At 35.1% G+C, this 11,745-nt stretch overlaps 1 long non-coding RNA gene across 1 annotated transcript; it reads right to left on the bottom strand.

Moving 5' to 3' along the window:
* Positions 1 to 1,709: 1,709 nt before the first annotated feature.
* LOC122194217 lies at positions 1,710 to 7,192 on the bottom strand. Its single transcript, XR_006183070.1, has 2 exons — positions 4,067 to 7,192; positions 1,710 to 3,190 (listed from the first exon to the last, which is right to left on the bottom strand). It is a non-coding gene; the product is annotated as an uncharacterized LOC122194217 (long non-coding RNA).
* Between the last annotated feature and the right edge of the window lie 4,553 nt (positions 7,193 to 11,745).

Below are 11,745 nucleotides of genomic sequence, written 5' to 3'. Positions count from 1 at the left end.
GAGGGTGGTCAGGCACTGGAATGGCTGCCCAGGGAGGTGGTGGAGTCACCACTCCTGGCAGTGTTCAACATGCGCCTGGATGAGGAGCTACTAGATATGGTTTAGTAGCTTGTGGTACTGGGAATTGGAGGGTGGTTGGACTAGATGATCTTGCAGGTCGTTTCCAACCTTGCGATTCTATGATTCTATGACAACAGTGCATTCTACAAAGTACTTTTCAACCATTCATCTAGGCACTTATCCAATCAGAGCTGTGAGACGTTCTTTCTTCTTCTTGAGGTGTCCTTGGTTGTCATGCTGTTTATCTTGCTCCATGGCTGCAGTTTTTCTTGTATTCCCACAGGATGTGGTGAGGGACCACGTCAAAAGCTTTGCAGAAGTCCAGATAGATGGCATCCAGATGACACCAGTGCAGAGCAGAATGGAGCAATCTCTTCCCCTGACCAGCTAGTAAGGCACCAGATACTCCCCCGAGGATGGCTGGCCCTTTTGGATGCCAGGGGACACTGATGATATCCATGCAAGTGACCAACAGCAAGAATGCCTAAATCTCTTTCTGCAGAGCTGATCTCCAGTCTCTTTTCTCAGTCTGTACACAAATCAAGGCTTGTTCTATCCCAACTCCAAAATCCAGAATTTGCTCTTGATTGTCCAGCCCTCTGATTTGTCAAGATCTCTCTACAAAGGCTTTCTATCCTTGAGAGAGGCAACAGCTTCTCCTAGTTTGGTTTTGGCCGCAAACTTAGTATACCTTCAAATCCTATATCCAAGTCATTTATAAAAACATTAAAAGAGAACACTTACATTAAGTAATTGCATATATTGGTTAAAAAAAAGTAATGTTTTGATCTCTTAAATTTTGATAGTCTTTAATATGCTCTGAAATTCTTCTTAGTTCAATTACCATAGTAAGCTAGCTGTGTCTGCTAGCAGCAAAATATATATTTACTATCAAGATCTTCTGCAAGCTTGGATTTTTCTGCTATACAATTCATGAAAATTTGTGGTGACATTCTAGGCCAGAAAATTCAACAGGTGTCATGGTATTGACAGGCGAAGATTTTACTTTCTGTACTATAAGAACAGAGACTATTTAACATCCACTTTGCACGGACTGATGAAGATTTAATCAAAATCAATAGTATTTGAAGCTTATTCCATCAGTCCAAAAAATTACCATAAATTATTTATCTACTTATCTTTGCTCAATATATTTAATAGCTAATTGATTTTCTTGCAATACATCTTGCAAGTTTTTATTTATTTTCTTCCATTCATATTAGTGTTCAATCTGGCAACCCTCTCAGCCTTCACTAAAGAACATATTTGGAGTCTGTGAGACGGCACTAATAGAAGAGAATGTCAAGTATCTGATGTAGTGTTTTGAAAATGTACACCCTTGGCCTGGTTCTTGTGGGTAGAATGATTCCACTGTCTTCGTTGGGATCATTTCTTAATTGGGATCATCACTTGTCAGAAATAGAACTGATTAGAAAAAATGGTTTGATTGCTTCAATACAGATAAATCTTAGTAAAATGATCCCCACAAAAACCACAACACAACAACTTTGATCTTCTGCAATATACTCAATTTACCTTCATTGAATTCCTCAATGAGGAATTTACCTTCAAACACAGACTTCAATATAGACTTTCCATACCCACAGTTACTGCAGGCTGTGTCACTCCCACCAGTACTCAGACCTTGATTTTGTTTAAATAAGGTATAACATTTATTATAAAAGGTATGGAATAACTGTACAGTCTTTGGAAAAGTCAAATCTTCAATTCTTCAATTTAAAAAGAAAAATTATCTCTCTTCTCTGCATCTGACACCAGAAGGATTAATCAACCTAGTAAGTTCCTAATATGTGTTAATAATAATGGTGATTAGCTGCAGGCCAGCTGAGTTACCAAAGAGTTGATTTATATCACATCTAAAATGAGAGCTCAGGAAACAAAAGCTTTATATTTGTCTCTAGTGTCTGAAGCTAAAGATTAAATCTGTCCTTGGAATTTTTGTTTTTGTTTTTTCACAGAGAAAATTTGAGTATCTTCATATTCATTGGCAAGGCAACAGAGAACCTCAATCCCACTTGAAAAGTTCAGTTCCTCTGAGCAAAAGAGTTTTGTAAATTAAAACATAAGGAAGGAGAGAAGTTTTTCACTCTTTTACTAAGCTTCAAGTTCTATCCTCTTCCTAATCACCATACAGTGGATACATTCTTTCAGCTATCTTGTTAAATCCAAACCTAAATGATTTCTTATCTTCAAGATACTAACTCAGATTTATAGAAATAATTGTAACTTTAAATTGCTTAAAAAAAAAATCAAGAACAAATCCTCTTTCAGTTCAGCAGTACCAATGGGTGTCTTGATTTTGCAGTAGGTTGAACATTTTTATTTTATACCTTGCACAGACTTTTAAAAATGTTTCTTTGGATAGTTCAGTAGACACAAATCAATTATATTTCAATATTATATTGAAAGCTTATGGCATTGAACAAAACATAAAAGATCTGTGAATTAACTTTTTAAAAGAAAATAAAAAGAACAATGTCATACATCTTCACCTACTGAATAATCCAAGGAAACGAGTCTTCCTTAAATCATTTTAGAGACAACAACTAATAGTGAAGCATATTTAAATTATAAGCCAAGTCTCTTTCTCAGGAACATGGAGAAAGCAGAAATTTCTGGAGAAATATGATACTTTCTGAAAATATTAATGCTAAATAATACAAGTGTCAAGGTGGATTTTTGATTAACATATTTTGAAATTCCATTGGACTGAAGGGCAGTTTTTTTCTCAGTCATATTTTACATGTAGAAAAACATTTGGTAGCTGCTTGGGACAAGTAGCAGCAGTATCAGAAGTAATCCAAACTACATGACGTCTTTCAAGTTCCTCCTTGTTGAAATGAATTAACAAACACATATCTCCAGTGTTTCATATACCATAAGTGTTTCATATACCAGAAGTCAGTCCCTCTGTGATTAAGGATATCTATGACTAATTCTTCGTATGTCTAGTCAGAACAGCAGTTTTGTTAATTCAAAGTAGAGAACAACATCTGTGAAGAATGGAGTAAGCAGAAATAGTATTTTGCATTTTTTCAAGGTGTAAGCTTTTATTTCCATTTTTTATGAATATGCTTTGCTGCTACAGGATGTTCTTCCACTTCCCAGCCTATAAAAATGTAGAAATATAAATGGCTGATTTTGTTCTAGGGCAAATACAGATCTTAAGCTCTGTGCTAAGTAATATAATTATATTTGTGTTTAATGTTTAATCCTCAGCCTTGGCTATAACTAGGACACCTCTTTCTTTGTCTAAGAAAAGATTTTGGTTAGGAACAGAAATACTGTCATACCAGATCAAAGTCAGGCCTATCCACTTTGTCATCTCCACCAACACTCAAAAATAGAGAGCAACAGATAAGTATATAGAAATAAAACAATTACTTCCTTCCATTTCTCCAGCTTCAAAAAACCTCTACACGTTGAAGATGAAGTTTCAATATCACTTCTACAGAAACTCCAAAACCACAAAGTGGTTTTTAAAAAGTATTTCATTTTTCCAGTTATAAGCTGAACTCCTTTTTTTTTAACCCATGTGAACTATCTTGTTTCTTGTCACCTCAACTACCCCCACCAAAGAAGTTTGAAAACTGCAGTACAGACATGTAATTGTATTTATAGCACTAAATCAAACCTAGATACAAATTTCTATGAAAAGTTGCAGAGGCAAAAATATGATATGTTAAAATGCAATATTAATCTGTAACATGCAATGTTTTTAAAAAAAAGGGAATAAATTTTCACAAATTAATTTGATTATTGTTATTGAACACAATAACAATGCTAATGTCTACCTTCTAGAATTAGTTGATATTTATGTGATAATAGAAGAGGTGAGGTCTGGGATCTTAACAAAATGCATATTTTTTCCAGATTAAATCCCAATGGCACAGAGATAGATACATTATTCCTAATGTGAAGTTTGTTAATGATATTCCAGTCTTCTGTAAAAAAAAAAAAAAAAAAAAAAAAAAAAAAAAGATACTCAGAGGTGGCATAATCACAGAAAAAGGAAACAGTCTTCCTTCTTCTCCATGACTGAGTAGGAGGCTGAAAAAAAAACAACAACAAATGGATCAATTAAGGAGAATAAAGCAAAACACCTACTGACATAATTGAAGCACTGGCACTATTATCAAGGAGATAATCCAGTATTATCTTCTGACTGTCTTCAAAGACAGCACTCTTGTCTGCAGATATGTTAGAATATAGCACTACTACCACAAAGCCTTCTAAAGGAGGATGCTGTATATGCTAGAATATCAGTCTGTAGGAAAACAAAACAAAACAGGATTATTTGTCAAAGCCTCTTAAATCATGTACATCTACTGACTGACATGGATGCTCATGGAAATTTATCTTGAATACACATAATAGAAGTGATGGAGTATCATGGAGTGCCAGGATTTTTTTAGGTTATTTTCAAGGACACGAAACTTCCCTGTTATCAGAACACATAATAGTATTGCAACATCAAGAAAAATCTCTGATGACATTCCTTGCAAATTATTATTACTGTAAATAAGACACAATTCTATTGAGAGCACATCTCTAAGGATACAAGCCCCATGTGATATAAATTTCTATTATGTGAATTCTGAGACAACAAGAATAGACAGGAAAAAAACTTCTGAGAATGGAAGGAAAAAAAAAAGTCTTAACATAGTTTCTGATGCTCTTGGGTGCTAAATAACTGATTAGTGTTCTCAAACTGTGTAGCTAAATTTCTTTTCAGATTAAGTGATGGGAGGGATAAGATGTTCATCCTGATCCTTTGAAAAGTTGATCTCATTGCTGCTCAATCAAACTTTAATAAATTTCACAGCAATCAAAAGGTATTCAAAAATATATATCTTCATGTGCAACTCCAACAGAACATGTTGAAAGCAATTGGGCAATTAAGAACGTAGACATTTTTTTCTCATAACAATAGCGACGTATCATCACAGAATCATTGAATAGTTCGGGATTGAAAATAACTGAGGAAATTCATGCAGTTAAGCCAATCCTGATAACGGCTAATTGAGATGAGGTAGTTTAGGACTTTGTCCCATTGTGTTTTAAGGAAAAGTTTGGAATTATTTAATACAGACTCGTACAGGGAAAATTATTCCTGTCTATTTGTCAGATAGAGTGAGATATGGACACAGTGTGTCTGTGGAATTATCGAAAATTCAGCAAATTCCAAAAATACATTATTTTACTTTTAAAAAGGTTTTGTTAATGCAGCTGTGACTCAAATTTTGTTCTTTAATTACATACACAGTATTCTGGATGCAGGAGAGATATAGAAGACATCATAATGCATTATTTTTCCTTGGTAAAAAGAGGAAGAAAATACACTAATAAATCACATGATAGGACAATATAGAAGTTAGTGAGGCATAAAGAGGTTAAATTGCAGAAGTGAGTGAATAAACTGCGGACAGAGATAATTGAAATTTCAAAATTGTGGGAGTTATAAAAGTACAAAAGTACGATAAGAAGGACTTGGCATGATGCCTAACTTCTCAGAGACTGTAAGCAGGGACAAGATAACCACAAAGCAAGCAGAAAACAGTTGGGGATAGCCCCCCCTGGAAAAAGTTAGAAGTTTACATCAAGGAAGACTACGAGCCTTTGCGAGGAAGAGCACGAGCCTTCATCCAACGACCACCAGGAAAAGCCCCCCCACTGGCGCAAGGAGGAGGGACCATATGCAAAGGACTTCTCAGAAATATAATGAATATGCATACAAATTCCAGGAAATCTGTTTAATATGTGCAAGCTTGGCCTATTTATGTAATGAGCTTTTGCTTGTCAGTGTGCAGGTTAGGAGGACCTGTCCCCCTTGCACCTGGCGCACGCGTACTGCTGAAATAAACGTATTGAAATAAACATATCTCTTGGCTATAGAGTTGGATTTCTGCACGTTGTTAGATATGAGGATGCACACAAAAACAATGGAAAAATCTTCAATAAATAAAAGTTCATTCCCTTGCCATCTACTGTAGTAGTTTATGTCCTAAATGAACTGTTAAATTAAATCTACCAAATTTACTGTATTTTTATTCACAGAGTAAAGAAACACTTGAGCCCATGGATGAAAGTAAATCAAAAGATATAAATCAGAAGCCTAAGTGATGTGCTTATGACTGATTGCTCTTCATGCCAGAGTCAGTCCAGTTTCAATGCTGATATCTTTAAAGTACAGCTTGTTTAAAATCAAGAGCAATTAAAATAGTAACCCATCAAAGTCCATTTTATTCCTCAAATAATTAGAAAACTTCTAGTTTGCGATCTTAGTTTACCTGTTGCCAATTAGTGCTCTTGTGATAACCTTGTCCATTGGTTTATGAGGCTCTACCTGCTAAGTACATCTGATGCCCTCTGTGTTTTTCTTTTTTTTTCTTCTTTTTTTTTTTTTTTAACATCATTACAGTTAACTGACATAATTTAGTACATGAAAAGCCATATAGAAATTTTGAGTATGTTTGGTAGCACTAAACAAACAACTGGATGCCCAGTGAAAGCACTCTCTATCTCGAGTTTCAAAAGCACTTCATCTTATAGGTTTGTATTTACTTATGGAGAATGGCTGCCACTGTTCTAATTAAATGCCATGGAAAACACCAGCAGTATGTAACAATATTAGCCAAGAAAGCGTAATGTTCACATTTACTGCTTTTCCATACTAATTATTAATATATTAGAAGCACAATATTGTTTAATAAAGAAAGATAATTTCTCAGTCTTGATAGTAATTAAGTTGAAAAAATATTCATATTTGAAATCTTGACCGATTACTTTTTAAAAGGACTAATAATTAATATATTCTGGAATATTACCACCCCTTCTATGTTCTGGAAAATTACCATCCATTTTATGACAATGACCTTGGGAAAAAGAAAGTAAAGCTCTAGCTCCTTTTCTCTTCTATATATAACATACATTATCCCAACAGAAGTTATATAATATAATTTCATTAGTGGAAAAAGGATGCCCTTAATTGCTTTAAATAAAAATCAATTTAAATAGTAGAAGATGGAAAATGTCAAACCCTTAAAATTACTAATTGCATTTCCAAATATAATTTACCACTTACAGTACTGTTATTGACAGATTTAGAAAACAGAAATTTCATGTATCCAAGAGGAAAACTAGTAACTGGTGATACATAAATATATAAATCATACGTGATAACATTATTATTTTATTTATCTTTATGAGAGCCCTATCTAAACTATGGTATTTGTCAAAGTACTTTAAAACTTTTCCCATTTAAAAGCTATTTTGGGCAGAATGAGGTACCAGATTGGACTACTGAATTGTGCATATTTTATGATAAGGTGAGAATATCAAACCATCTGGTTATAATACATGTGCATGCATTTGGAAAAATTAAACGCACATTGTTATTAATGCTGAGATTCATGGAAGATGACATGCATCTTTGAAATTCTGGTGTTTAATCAGTGTTACTAAGCATGACTGTAGTTAACTGTCACTTTAGTAGTCTCCAAATTCAAGTAAATGAATATTTTCTGTTTAACTGTAAATATCACTGTTAAGGTAATTGCCTCTATTGCCAATAACAGCAGAATTCTCTTTAAAAAGGAAAGTTATTATTTATTAGGCTTATTTATAATTGAGCAGACTTACTGACTGCACATTTTCAAACAGTTCCTATAACAAAGGCATTCTCTTTAAGAGAAGCAAACATAAAATCACTTTGAAACACAGGACACTGCAACATTAAACTCACTGACCAAGCACATTCCTATGATCAGCAAAGATAAAGCAATGAGACACGAGATCAAAGTGGTATTCAGACAAATTTAAATCAGCTGATCTGTGAGGTTAAGTCCAGTCAGATCATTTTGAGTTACTGGCAAGAACTGAAATAAGTCTTCAAAAAAAGATCTTTTGTTACATCAAAACACACATGCTGTATTCCAGGAACTGCCAAAAGTGAACTTAACAGTGAAGGACAGATCTTCTCTATTGTGAAAGAATTCTCTGGCTGCCAGGAGATTCCTTCATAATTATAAACAACAATAACCATCACACTCTCACACTATCTGCATCTTGGAAAGGTACAGACTGAAGTAAAGCTCATCATCTGTGTTTTTCTTATCCTTTTTGTTCCCCACCTGATGCCAATTCTAAATTCAAAGAAATTAAGATTACATTGTTCCTGAGAGTAAAACTACATGCAATTTTGCAGTGCTCTTCCTCCCTAAATCTGATTGGTGTTTACTCTCATCTAATTTCTCTATCACAAGCCTGATGCTAGAGTGAGCTGCCGCAGACATGCCACCATTTCCAGATCACTCACTGCAGGGGCTAGCGATCTCTCCTTGCTCTATCCGCAATCTCTCCTCGCTAGAACCATTGCAACACAGGCACAAATATGGGGTTGCTGCAAAACGGCGTTTATTGAAATTCAACAGTGTCCTATATGCCCTCTGAAGTCTACTTGTTAGAATCCTATTGGTGGGTATCAGTCCAGGCTGTCCAGCACCAGTCCTACCATTGGCCCTTTCTTTGTTACATTCCATGGCAGCTATCTCCAGGCGGTGTCCATCTTCTTATTCCTTATCTTCGTGCTTCAGTTCCTTCTTCCTCGCTTAGTTTCTTCCTCAAGGCCAATGGACGCACTGTTCCAAGCACGTACCACAGTGCTGCACAACTCCTATACGCGCTTATGATGAGACATTCCAGCTGCCTGCACCGTGACAGCCCAAATCCCCGGTTAGTCGCCTAACAACAAGTGCTACAGTGAGCATCACAATTTCTGTGCCCTTCTTCTGAATTTAAATCAGACAGTGAGCAAAGAATATCATTCAACTGATGATGGAGAAAGAAGAGCAAAAAAGTTTCAAATTAAAAATTTATCAGTTCTTAACTTTTTCCTCATCTAAGCTTACCATCTGAGTAGTCCTGTGCACTTTCTCCTAACATACTCGGGAAGATGAAGCTAACACTGTATTTCACGAGAATGACTAAGCAAGGATGTTGAAAATAACCATGGATCTTGTCTGGAACAAGAATGAAAGTTCAGGATACTAAGCTAGAAATATTATTCTTTTAACTTGATTGGTTTTGTGTTCTAAAAGCTCTTGGGTAAGGTTTGTTACATTCTTGCTTTACCACATGCTCTTCTACAACAGAGACATGACTCTCTGTTCCCTACAACAGTTTAATACACTGATTCAATTTCAACTCAAAAATATATCCTCTTGTACCAATTGATTATGTACTTTACAGCTGTTGGAAAAGTCTGTCCGCCTGGTGATACCTTGAAAGTCAAAAGGAATCTCATGAGCCCATCAGTTATCCCCTAACACTCTGCTAATGGAAAGCCTCCTTTCATCTCTGCTGTCACTGGTTTCCACTTCATTTTTCACCACGTTTTCCTCAAGTCATTCTTGTTAAATTCAGTTCCACATCTTCATCTAATTTCTTGATATCTATGCTTTTTTTTTTTTTTTAATCAAATAAAATCAAATCTCTTTCATATCAGAACATAATTTAACCTTAACATAATATCTCTAGTCAGATATCTTAGATGTGGATTGGAAACAAAAACTTCAGAAAAGGTATCAGAACAACAGGACAAGAAGACATGAAAACTATTTCGCTCTCAGAAAGCTATCTGGTTCATGCCACCTATGAAGTGATTTAAACACACACCTATGACATTTCAATGTTGTCTCTGGATATATATATATATATGAATATGAATAAATATATCAAGGAATTCCTTTCAGCTGACACCCAGGGAAATCCAGCTTGTCTGATTCAGTAACTAAGTTGAGTTCACATCAAGTATTCAACTGGGAATTTCTAGAGGAAGTTGAAGATATCCACTGAACACTGAACTGACAAGAAATATAGTTTCTTCAAGTCATATATCTGCCTGTGCCTCCTTTGTATTATTATTATGAGCCTTTCTCAATAGTTATCTAAGCTCAAACAAGAAATGCTCCCTCTGGAAGTAATGAGGTTGAATGAAGGAGAAACAGAAAAGTAAAAAATTGCAGCCCTTTACTGATACACTTTATGAAAAAGGTCAGACTACACTTTAAACGCCAGACTTTCTTCAAGATTTTTTGCACAAAGTTTTAAGAACTACATCTATTTCCCAAGCTAATCTTTTTTTTCTGGCTTGTTAAAAATGAAGATGAAATTTCATGTGATTACTTAGAATAAACATCTATAACCTGCAGTACAAAAAGTTCATGTTGGCTTACAATTACAGAAATCGAATTTTTAAATTATTACAAATTAGACTATGAAGTTTATAAGACTTATGTCCTTTGAGTATACTTCCCAGGCTGTAGTATTAGAAATAAAATTATGAGCATAAATATACCACAAAATTATGTTGCATATTAGATGGTATGAAAAGAGCAGAGCTGAAGTTTATAAGGAAAATATACCAGTTTGGAGAAAGAGAACTGACACTGTCATTGATGTTTTGCAATCAGAGCAGCATGCCATACTCTAGAAGAAGTTAAAAAATCAAAGCAATTCATACTAGATAATATTTCTATGACTTTGATGGAAATAGATAAGTGACTAGACTGTGAAAAAATCCTATAAAAGTAAATAGCTTATAATAGGAACTGATCCTGTTTTTATTCCAGTTTTAAAACAAGAACTACTCTTGTTTTCCTTTTTAAACTTTTTTTTTTTCATTTAAAAAGGAACAAAAATGAAAATTGTGCATCCACAGAAACAATCTACATTGTAGCTACAGAATAACTGAAATAGAAAATGTCACTTCTCACACAGGTAGTAACCTGAATTGAATGAAGCTATTGTGGCACATGTTCCCAGTCACCAGGACATATTTCTTTAACAGAACACTATATTATGAAACTTTTCATGATGTTTTGGATGCAAAATATTTCAGTGTGCTCAAGAAGTTTAATCTATTCATAGAAATAGTTCTCCATGGTTATTTTATGAAACCATTACCACTTACTTAGGAAGTAGCTAAGCTGTAAACCAATCGCGGTAGTCTGTGAAGTATGTTGGAAGGGATTCAGATTTGTCCTAAATTTACTCACTTCCCTTGGTATTTGGTTTTGTTGACTACTGCTGACAACATCCTGGAACACCCAGATCTCTGGTAGCTGCTTGTTTTATGCTTCTTATGAGAGAAAGACAATGCACCACATCACTAAACTTCTAAAGGTAATGTCTACCACCAACATCCACTCCCAACTGTCTGTAAAGCTACATTTTCATCATGGACGTCTCAAAAAAATTTAATTTTATGGAAAAAAATTACAAGATTAAGTTTTTGTCTCCAAATATTTTTCTATGTGTATGGGAACTGCTGAGTCACAGCCTGAACCTCTGATTAATCACCTGAGGCAAGCAATGAGTCAGCCAGAGGAGCACAGGTGAAGGCAATCCACCTGTGCTGCCTGGCTCCACCCCTCCTAGACCTATTGAAGAGCTGGCAGAAAGTGTCTTGGTGAATGGCCCAGAAATAGCCAAGTTGGCCACCATGACTGTCCATTCTGCTCTCAGGCAGAGGTTATGTGTGGGTAATCAATACCTTGATGAAAACTGTTCTATAATAGAATGGTTAATGGCAGCTTGCCGTATGGTATGGCTGAATAAATCTGATATACTGCTACATACAGGGATGTGGTCCTCCATGGAGGA

The sequence above is a fragment of the Lagopus leucura genome, unplaced genomic scaffold (genome assembly GCF_019238085.1).
Source record: "Lagopus leucura isolate 7727_CA_CO unplaced genomic scaffold, USGS_WTPT01 46785-0_obj-0_obj, whole genome shotgun sequence".
Lineage (NCBI taxonomy): Eukaryota > Metazoa > Chordata > Aves > Galliformes > Phasianidae > Lagopus > Lagopus leucura.
This window is presented reverse-complemented; position numbering and strand designations above follow the sequence as displayed.